Source organism: Mustela nigripes, chromosome 13, assembly GCF_022355385.1.
Source record: "Mustela nigripes isolate SB6536 chromosome 13, MUSNIG.SB6536, whole genome shotgun sequence".
NCBI classification, from domain to species: Eukaryota; Metazoa; Chordata; class Mammalia; order Carnivora; family Mustelidae; genus Mustela; species Mustela nigripes.
In genome coordinates, this window is record NC_081569.1 from 26,637,547 (window position 1) to 26,648,225 (window position 10,679).

Below are 10,679 nucleotides of genomic sequence, written 5' to 3' on the forward strand. Positions count from 1 at the left end.
AGGGTGTGGGGTGGGCTAGATGGGTATTAAAGAAGTCACATAAGAGACCCTGGAAACAAACTGAGGGCTGCTGGTTGCATGGGAGGGATAGGATGGCTGGGTGATGGGCATTGGGGAGGAGATGTGCTATAGAGAGTGCTGTGAATTGTGTAAGACTGATGACTCACAGACCTGCACCCCTGAAACTAACAATACATTACATGTCAATTAAAAATAAATAAATAAATAAGAAGTCACTTGTTGTGATGAGCACTGGGTATTGTATGTAAGTGATGAATCACTGAATTCTACTCCAGAAACCAAAATAGTAAGTAAATAAAAATCAGCAAAATACTAGCAAATCAACCAACTATGCACTAAAAATAATAATTTGCCACGATCAAGTAGGATTATTGCAAGGATGCAAGGGTGGCTCAATATTTGCAAATCAATCAAAGGGATATATAATATCAATAAAAGAAAGGGTAAAAACCATATGATGCTTTCACCAAATGCACAAAAAGCATTTGATAAAATGCAACATCCATTCATGATAAAAACTCAACAAAGTAGAGTTAGAGGGAACATATAACTTAATAAAGGCCTTATGTGAAAAACCCACAGTGAATATCATACTCAACGGGAAAAAATAGAGCTTTTCCCCTAAGATCAGGAACAAGATGAAGATGTCCACTCTCATCACTTTTTCCCAACATAGCACTAGAAGCCCTTGTTATAGCAATATAAAAACAAATAAAAGGCATCCAAATTGGTAAGGAAGCAGTAAAACTTTCACTATTTGTAGATGACATGATACAATGCATAGACACCTGGAAGACTCGTCAAAAAACTATTAAAACTCATAAATTCAGTAAAGGCCCAGATACAAAAATCAATATGCAGATACATGTTTCATTTTTATACAGGAACAATGAAGCAGCAAAAGAGAATTTTTAAAAATTCCCATTTACACTTATACCAAAGTAGTGAGATACCTGAGAATTAACCTAACCCAGGAGGTGAAAGACCTGTATTCTGAAAACTATAAAACACTGATGAAAGAAATGAAGATGACATAAAGAAATGGAAAGACATTCCGTGCTCACAGATTAGAATATTGTTACAATGTCTATACTACCCAAAACAATGGACAGATTTAATACAATCCCATCCAAACACCAACAGAATTTTTCACAGAACTAGAACAACCTTTAATTTATACATAACCACTAAAGTCACCAAAGAGTCAAAGCAATTTTGGAAAAGAAAAGAAAAACTGGAAGTATCATTATTCCAGACTTCACATTATTATTACAAAGCTGTAGTAATTAAAACAGCATGGTACTGGCACAAAAACAGACACATAAATCAATGGAACAGAACAGACAACCTAGAAGTAAACCCACAACTATATGGTAAACTAATCTTTGACAAAGCAGGAAAGAATATGCAATGGAAAAAATACAGTCTCTTCAACAAAGTTTGGGGAAAACTGGTCAGCTACAAGTAAAAGAATGAAACTGGACCACTTTCTTGTACCATACATAAAAACAAACTCAAAATGGATTAAAGACCGAAATGTGAGACATGAAACCATCAAAATCCTAGATAAGAACACAGGCAGTAATTTCTTTGACATTGGACACAGCAGTATTTTTCTAGATGGGTCTAAATAAAAGCAAAAATAAACTATGGGACTACATCAGAATAGCTTCTGCATAGCAAAGGAAAGAATCAAATAAACTAAAAGGCAACCTATGGATTGGGAGAAGTTATTTGCAAATGACATATCAAAGGGTTAGTATTCCAAATACGTAAAGAACCAATAAAACTCAACACCCAAAAGACAAATAATCCAATGAAGAGTTAAGCGGAAGACATGAACAGACATTTCTCTAAAGAAGACATACAGATGGCCAAGAGACACATCACTCAACATCTAGGAAAACCAAACGCAAATCAAAACCACAATGAGATATCACCTCACACCTGTTAGAATGGCTAAAATGAAAAACACAAGAAACAAATGTTGGTAAGAATGTGGAGAAAAAAGAACCCTTGTGCACTGTTGCTGGGCATCAAACTGGTGCAGCCAATCTGGAAAACAATAAACACACTCCTCAAAAAGTTAAAAACAGAATTACCCTATGATCCAGTAATGCCACTACTGGGTATTCTTCACTGGTATACTTCACTGGCTATACTTCACTACAATGAAGAGCAAAACACTACTTTGAAAAGATGGATGCACCCCTATGTTTATTGCAGCATTATTTTCAATAGCTAAATTGTGGAAGCAACTCAAGCGTTTGTCAATAGATAAATAGATAAAAAAGATGATATATATATCTATAGCTATATATATGTGTGTGTGTGTGTATAAATATATATATGATACAATATTATTCAGCCATTGAAGAAAAGAATGAAATCTTGCCATTTACAACAACATGGATGGATTTATAATGTTAACTGAAATATGTCAGTTAGAGAAAGACAAATACTATATGATTTCACCCATGTATAGAATTTAAGAAACAAAATAAACGAAAAAAGAAAAAACAAGACAAACCAAAAAACAGACTCTTAACTACAAACAAACTGCTGGTTGCCAGAGGAGAGGTGGGTGGAGGGATGGGCGAAATAGATGGAGATTAAGAGTACACTTAACTTGATGAGCAGTGAATAATGTACAGAATTGCTGAATCACTATATTAGACACCTAAAACTAATATAACACTGTATGCTAACTACACTGAATGCCAACTATACCAGAATTAAAATAAAATTTAAAACAAGCAAGAAAAATATATTTAAGAATAGATTTAACCAAGAGGTGAAAGATTTGTACACTAAAAATACAAAACACTGCTGAAAGTAATTAAAGACACAAATAAATCTATTTCACATCCCTGGACTGGAAGGCCTAATATTGCTAAGATGACAACATAAACCCCAAAGCTGTCTACAGATTTGATGTGATGTCTTTCAAAATTCCAACAGTATTTTTTTGCAAAAATAGAAAATCACACCCCAAATTAATATGGAATTGCAAGGTACCCAGAATAGCCAAAAGAATCTTGAAAAAGAACAACAAAGTTGAAGGTATGACACTTAACTGAATTCAAAACTTACTATAAAGCAACAGTAAACAAAAAAATGTGGTACTGGCATAAAGACTGACACACTGACTGATGACACAGAACAGAGAGCCCAGAAATAAACCCTTGTTTATAAGTCACTGATTTTCAACAAGGGTGTCAAGACCATTGCATGGGAAAAGTACAGTCTTTTTAACAAATAGTGCTGGGAGGGGCGCCTGGGTGACTCAGTGGGTTAAAGCCTCTGCTTTTCAGCTTGGGTCATGATCTCGGGGTCCTGGGATCAAGCCCCACATTGGGATCTCTGCTCAGCAGGGAGCCTGCTTCCCCCTCTCTAACTGCCTGCTTCTCTGCCTACTTGTGATCTCTGTCTGTCAAATAAATAAACAAAATCTTAAAAAAAAAAATAGTGCTGGGAAAACTGAATATTTGCATGCAAAGTATTAAACTGGGCCATTAGCTTACACTATCTATAAAAGTTAACTCAAATAAATAACAAGCTAAACATAAGAGGTAAAACTATAAAACTCTTGTAAGGAAATATATAGGAAAAGCTTCATGACATTGGATTTGGGAACAATTTCTTAAATACGTCACCAAAACATCAGCAACAAAGAAAAAAATAGATAAACTAGACGTGAAAATTAAAAACGAGCACACCCACCCAAGGATGATGTCAATGAGTGAAAAGACAACTTGCAGAATGGGAGAAAATATCTGCAAATCATGTATTTGATGAGAGACTGGTATCCAAAAAAAGAATTCCTCTAACTCAACAGCAAAAAGACAAACAACATGTACCAAGGACTTGAAACAGAGTATCTTTCTTCAAAGATATATAAATGGCACATATGTACAGGAAAAGATGCTCAACATTACTAATCATTAGAAAAATGCAAATCAAAACCAGAATGAGATACCATTTCACACCCATCAGGATGGTGTTATCAAAACCAAAAAAACCAACAAACCAGAAAAAAGTGTTGGTAAGGATGTGAAGAAATTGGAACCCCTGTACATTGTTGGGAATGTTGGTGCAGCTGCTGTGGAAAACAGTATGTCAATTCCTAAAACAAAAACTAAACACAGCATTACCATATGATCCAGCAATTCCACTTCTGGGTATCTAACCAAAAGAACTGAAAACAGCATCTAAAAGAGGTTAATTGTACACCCATGTTCGTAGTAGCACTCTACAGTAGCAAAAGGTGGGAACAACCCAAATGTCCATCAACAGATGAATGGACAAAGAAAATACAGTATATACGTACAATGGAATATTATTTGACCTTAAAAAGGGATTAAATTGCGATACATGATACAAATGGATGACCATACCAAATGGTCATACCAAATGACATACCAAATAAAATAAGCCAGAAACAAAAGGACAAATAATGTACAACTGCATTTTTATATATGGCTGTAATAGTCAAGTTCATAGAAAGTAGAATGGTAGTTGCCAGGGACTAGAGAAATACATGAATGGAGATTTTTTTTTTTAATGGGCCAGAATTTCGGTGTGGGATGATGAAAAAGTGCTGGAGATGAATAGTGGTGATAGTTGCACAACAATGTAAATGTACTTAATTCTAAACTGTACACTTGAAATGGTCAATAGGGTAAATGTTAACATTTTTCTTAGTAAAATAAAATCAGGTAGAGTGATTCCTCTAATTTATTTTTGTTTTTAAACATTTTTAAAGCTATTCTAGCTTATTTCCCCCTTCAGAATATAAAGTGTAAAACCAGCTTTTTTTTTTTTTTTTTTTTTTAATTTACTTGACAGAGATCACAAGCAGGCAGAAAGGCAGGCAGAGAAAGAGAGGAGGAGGCAGGTTCCTCACCAAGCAGAGAACCTGATGTGGGGCTTGATCCCAGGACCCTGGGACCATGACCTGAGCCGAAGGCAGAGGCTTTAACCCACTGAGCCACCCAGGCGCCTCAGCTTGTCTTTTATTTATAAAAACATCCTGTTGAGGTTTCTTTTAAAAAAAATTAAACGTAGGGGTACCTGGATGGCTCAGTCAGTTGAGTGTTCAACTCTTGATTTCAGCTCAGGTCCTGATCTCATGGGTCACAAGATTAAGACCAGCATCTGGCTCAGCAAAGGGTCTGCTTGAGACTCTCTCTCTCCCTCTGCCCTTCCCCCCCCTTGTGTGTTCTCTCTTTCTCTCAAGTAAATAAGTAAATCTTTAAAAAAATTCTTTTAATTAAACAAATTTTCTTATGACCCTGCAATAACACTACTAGGTTTCTACCTAAAAGAAAATAAAACATATATCCATATAAAGACTTGCACATGGGTCTTTACAGCAGCATTATTTGTAACAGGTAAAAAAGTGAAAACAACCAATAGTTCATCATCTGGCAAATGGATAAAGGAAAGGGTGATATATCCATACAATGGAATACAATGTACCAAAAAGGAATGAATTACATGCTACAACAGAAATGAACTCCAAAAATGGTATTTTCAGTGAAAGAAGCCACACACAAAGAATACAAATTGTATACTTTCCTTTATGTTAAATGGTCAGAAAAGGCAGAAGACAGAAAATAAATTAGTGATTAGCTAGAGTAGGGTTAGAAATGGGGATTTCCCTTTTGGGTCATGTGGAATCTTACTGGGCTAAAAAGTATGTTCTAAAACTGGTTATGGTGATGGTTGTACAACCCTATAAATCTACTGTAAATCACTGCATGACTCAAGTAGGTGAATTATGTATGTTATACCTCAAAAAGGAGCTTTAAAATATCTGTTTGCTGAGATATTTGATTAGAATTATGTTAAATATAGAGATCAATTTGGAGAGAACTGCCATCTTTACTATGATGAGTGTTCCAAACCCTGACTTCTCTATTTATTTATATCACCTTTGTTTTCATTCATCAGTGTTCTGTTGTTTTCAGGACATAGATCCTGTGGTTTTAGATTTATATCTAAGTATTTAATTTTTTTGAAGCTACTGAAAATGGTATTTTAAAGTTTCACCTTCTAATCATACATTGCTAGTATGTAGAGTGACTGACTGACATGTGTTGACTTTGTATTTTGTGATCTTACTATAATCTCACTTACTAGTTCTAATAGCCTTTTCATAAATGCCTTGGATTTTTATGTAGATTATCGCGTTGTCTGCAAATAAGAGTTTCATTTCCCCTGCCAATTTGCATGCCTTTTCTTTCTCTATCCTTATTGAAGTGGCTAAAATAAAATTCTTAAATTATGTAGGTGTTATTAATCCATACTATCCCATGACTGCTAAGAGATGGTTAAATTTTAGTAGCAAAAACAATAAAAATAGCTTCAACGGGTTACTTAAAAGTTCACCTTTATAAAATACATTTTTCTAGTATAAAAACTTCAGAAAACATAGCACTAATAATAACCGTTCCTTCTATAGTATTTTCCTATATTGTCTCATTTGATCTTCATGAGCATCTAAGAGGTACTTTTCCCATGTTACCAAAGAAGGAAAATGTGTCAAGGTAGGCCAAGCAATGTGCCCATTTGACCTCAGATAATCACACTGGAGCAGACAGAATCAACAATCAAAGCAGAAGACTTGCCAGGACCCAACCTGATCTCACCGGCTCAAGTCTCTGTCTTCTAGGCATTGGCCTGATCTCTCTATAAGGCAGTGCTAGTGCAACGCAAACCAAAAGCCAGAACACAGTCACAGAGTGAGAGAACAACAGCGGAGTGGGGAGGCAAACGCTTCTGGAGTGGTACCTGAGCAAGCACAGTGCTTTAAAAGAATCACAGGTGATTCAGTAAGTGTGTGAGGGTCAGATCGTAGATTATAACATCTGGAGCAAGGTATATTGGGCAGATTCTTTCTAATTTTTAAACTGAAGTATGTGAGTCAGGTGACTGGATTCAAAGTCTGGCTCTGCTACTTATCAGGCATATAATCTTGGACATATACTCCATTTCTCTTTGTCAATTTCCTCATCCAATAACTGCACCTACCTTTGATGGTTGTGAGAATAATTAGTATGTAAAGTACCTTAGAACAAGAATTAGCAACAATGCCTGTTTCTGTAACTAAAGTTTTATTAAAACACAGCCACGCTCTCATCACATATTGTCTATGCTGCTTTGATGTTACAACAGTAGAATGAGATAGTTGTAATAAAGACCATATGGCCCCAAAAGGCATAAATATTCTCCATCTGGACCTTTACAGGAAAAACAGCCCTGGCTTAGAACAATGCTGGAGCATAGGTGCTCAAGAAATGTTAGCATTATTTTAACCCAAACTCACTACCAGAATAGTAGGCTTGAGTATGTGCACAAAGTTATAAACAAAAGCACGGACTATGGTGGTGACAAATATGAAAGAACAATGTCAAATAACAAGAGGCTGATTAAATAAATATACCCACACCATGCAACACTATACAACCATTAAAAAGAATGAAGAAGGGGCACCTGGGTGGCTCAGTGGATTAAGCATCTGCCTTCGGCTCAGATCATGATCTTGGGTCCTAGGATCCCTGCTCAGTAGGGAGTCTGCTTCTCCCTCTCCCTCTGCCCCTCCACCTGCTAATGCACATGTGAGCTCTCTTGCTCACTCTCTTTCAAATAAAATCTTAAAAAAAAAAAAAAAGAGTGAAGAAAAATCTGTGTATACATACTGCATATGCCAACACGAAAGGATCTCCAAGATCTTAAAATGAGCCAAAATCATTAGGTGGAAAGGTATGAGGATATATGCAATATAATCTCATTATGTTACTAAAGGACTAAAAAAACTAAAAACTACATGTATGCACAGAAAAGGCTATACAGTACCACAGAAATACTGAAGGAATTTCACTTTTAACATACATGGTTCTGTGCTTTTCTATTTTTTAATAAGTGGGCATTTTATAATTTTTCTCATGACCTAAAAATACTATTTGAGGGGCACCTGGATGGCTCAGCCAGTGGATAGACAACCTCTTGGTTTCTCCTCTGGCGGTGATCTCCGGTGGTGGGATCCAGGCAACCAAGGGCTCTGGGTTGGTGAGAGTAGGCTTGAGATTTCCTCCCTCTTCTCTTACCCCCATTCACATAGGAAGGCCTGCTCTCTCTCTCTCTCTCTTTCTAAGAAATAGATAAATCTTTAAAGAAATATATTATTTCAATCTCTCAGGTTGTATCCTAAATGTATACTTATCAAAACTTTATGTCTTTACCCTCAGGGACAAACTAGAAAATAGATTAATCTCAAATGCTTTCCAGTAAACAAACTAAGCCACACTCAAAGGCCACATATTCTGGAAAAAGCAAAATGTAGGAGTGGAAAACAACTCAGGTGTTGCCAAGAGTTGTGAAAGTGGAGAGAGGCTGCTTACAAAGAGACAGCTGAAGGAATTTGGGGGGTGACAGAACTGTTCTGTATCTTTTTTTTTTTTTTCTGTTCTGTGTCTTGATTGCGATGGGAGTCCTATGACCGTGTATTTGTCAAAGCTCGTGATCATACACCGAAAAACAAACTTTACTACATTGAAATTTAAAAATAAATCCAGGGATGCCTGGGTGGCTCAGCTGGTTAAGCGGCTGCCTTCGGCTCAGGTCATGATCCCGGCGTCCTGGGATCGAGTCCCACATCGGGCTCCTTGCTTGGCAGGGAGCCTGCTTCTCCCTCTGCCTCTGCCTGCCACTCTGTCTGCCTGTGCTTGCTCTCGCTTCTCTCTCTATGACAAATAAATAAATAAAATCTTAAAAAAAAAAAATCCAAATAAACACACATACAAAAAAACAACAGAAAATTTTTCTTTAAGCGGTCTATCAGCATAGGAACATACATGTTAACACAGGAAATGTTTTCCACCACAATTCTGTTTGCCTCTGTCATGGAGATGATGCTGCAGGGGAAGAAGGCAGCAGGGAATCAAAATATTAGCACCAAATTCCTACTGAATTCCTACAAATGCATACTTGCTGTGGTCCAAGTTTAAATAATAGTGACTTCTTTTCAGCTCTGTGCCTGCACATTGACACTTCACATGGAAAACCACTATGACATTCAGGGATAAGGAACAGCAAAGGCTCTCAGTGGTAAAGGCACCACAGCGCACAGCAATCAGAAAATGCAGCCTCTGGCTGCTGAACCTGGAGATTTTCTGGCACAATCACTAAGCTACTCTGAGTTAGGGATGGAGTGTCAAGCACAGCAATCTGATATATGGCACCAGGTACTACTGCTGCTTCAATCACGAATCATTTAAGGAATAGTATTAGAAAAAGGCCAAGAAATTCCCCTGGGCTCAAGAAGCAGCAAAAACTGTCCAATGCAGCACACAGTACCCTCTACTACTAGAAAAGAAACACTCCAAAGTCTCAGTTACCCACAGCAGCGCAGATCATCCAACCCTGGGTTTAATAAGCAATTGCTATCTGTACTGTTCAGACATAACACGAGTGGACATGGTCTGGACGCCACTCCCAGCTTAAAAAACATTCCTTAAACCCCATTTCCAAATTACTCTCACCATTTTTCTCACACCCGCAACATGCTGCAAACTAAACGCACGCATTTCAGGCTTAAAATACACAATTCAGTATGGCTGTGTGAACAGCGCTGCCCACGTTAACAATCCTGGCGCCTTAACAAAGCCCAAAACTCATCTCCAAGAATCTGTAAAATGGTTTCGCTTGGCCAGTCTCCCTCCTTCCCTCAGAGAGGGGCACAAAGAAGCAAAAACTGGCTCGGGTCTAGTCGTACGGTATCAGCCCCAGCTGTCTGCGCCTTACTTTCCAACAATAACTACAAAACACCAATATGCATACCCTCCCCACTGGAGCTCTGCCACGTGCCAGGGGCTACAGACGCGGGAAGCCCGGCGCAGGGGCCGGGGGCGCGGGGTCAGGGGTCAAGGGTCGAAAGGCTTTGGGGCAGGGAATGTGAGGGTGTCCACGGGCGCACAGACCGGGATGAGCTGCAACTGGGGGTTCGGAGGCTCGGAAACTGGCGTGCCGGGGCCGCCGGGGCGATTCCCGGGAGGCCGCGCCGGCGGGGAGGCCGCGCCGCGGAGAACCAAGTCCTGGCCGCCCGCGGGGCCGGGGTGCGGCCCCTTTGCCGTAATGCCCGATTGGGTTCCAGGGTCCGCCCGTACCCCACAGAAGTTGCAGGACTGGGCAGGGTCAGCAGCCTTCCTCACCTGGGTCGGGGCGGCGGTGGCTCCGGGGTCCCAGTCAGGCTCTGGGAGTTTCCTGGCTGAGTGAGTCACTCGGGCGGGCCGGGAATGCGCCAGGAAACACCCGGCCTCCTCCCCTTCCTCCCGGGGCGGGGGCTCTCCCGGCTCGGCCTCTTCCTCCTGGCGCTCCTCCCTCCGCGCTCCGGCCGCGGCCTGGCTGCGCCCTCCTTTGCCGGGTGAGTTCTCACAGCCCCGCAGATCCTGGCCGGCAGTGCACGCCTTATGCCTCTCCGCTGGAAGGAGGCGACGGAGAGGCCCTGGCCGTGCTCTCCTCTGGCTGCCTAAGATGCTCTCTGGGGAGATCTCGGAGAGCCACCTGCCGGCTTAGACGACCTCAGCTCTGCGTAGGACTGCTGGGCAGCACTGCCGTGGGACTCCCCCCACCAGGGCAGCCGTTGGACTCGTGGA

The 10,679-nt window shown here is 39.8% G+C and overlaps 1 protein-coding gene across 1 annotated transcript in view; it reads right to left on the reverse strand.

Moving 5' to 3' along the window:
- CYFIP1 (cytoplasmic FMR1 interacting protein 1) overlaps window positions 1–10,361 on the reverse strand; it is a 120,897-nt gene extending 110,536 nt beyond the window's left edge. The window contains exon 1 of the mRNA XM_059371743.1: window positions 10,236–10,361. The gene's annotated coding sequence lies outside the window, so the exon portion shown is untranslated. The remainder of the gene's footprint in view (window positions 1–10,235) is intronic.
- Between the last annotated feature and the right edge of the window lie 318 nt (window positions 10,362–10,679).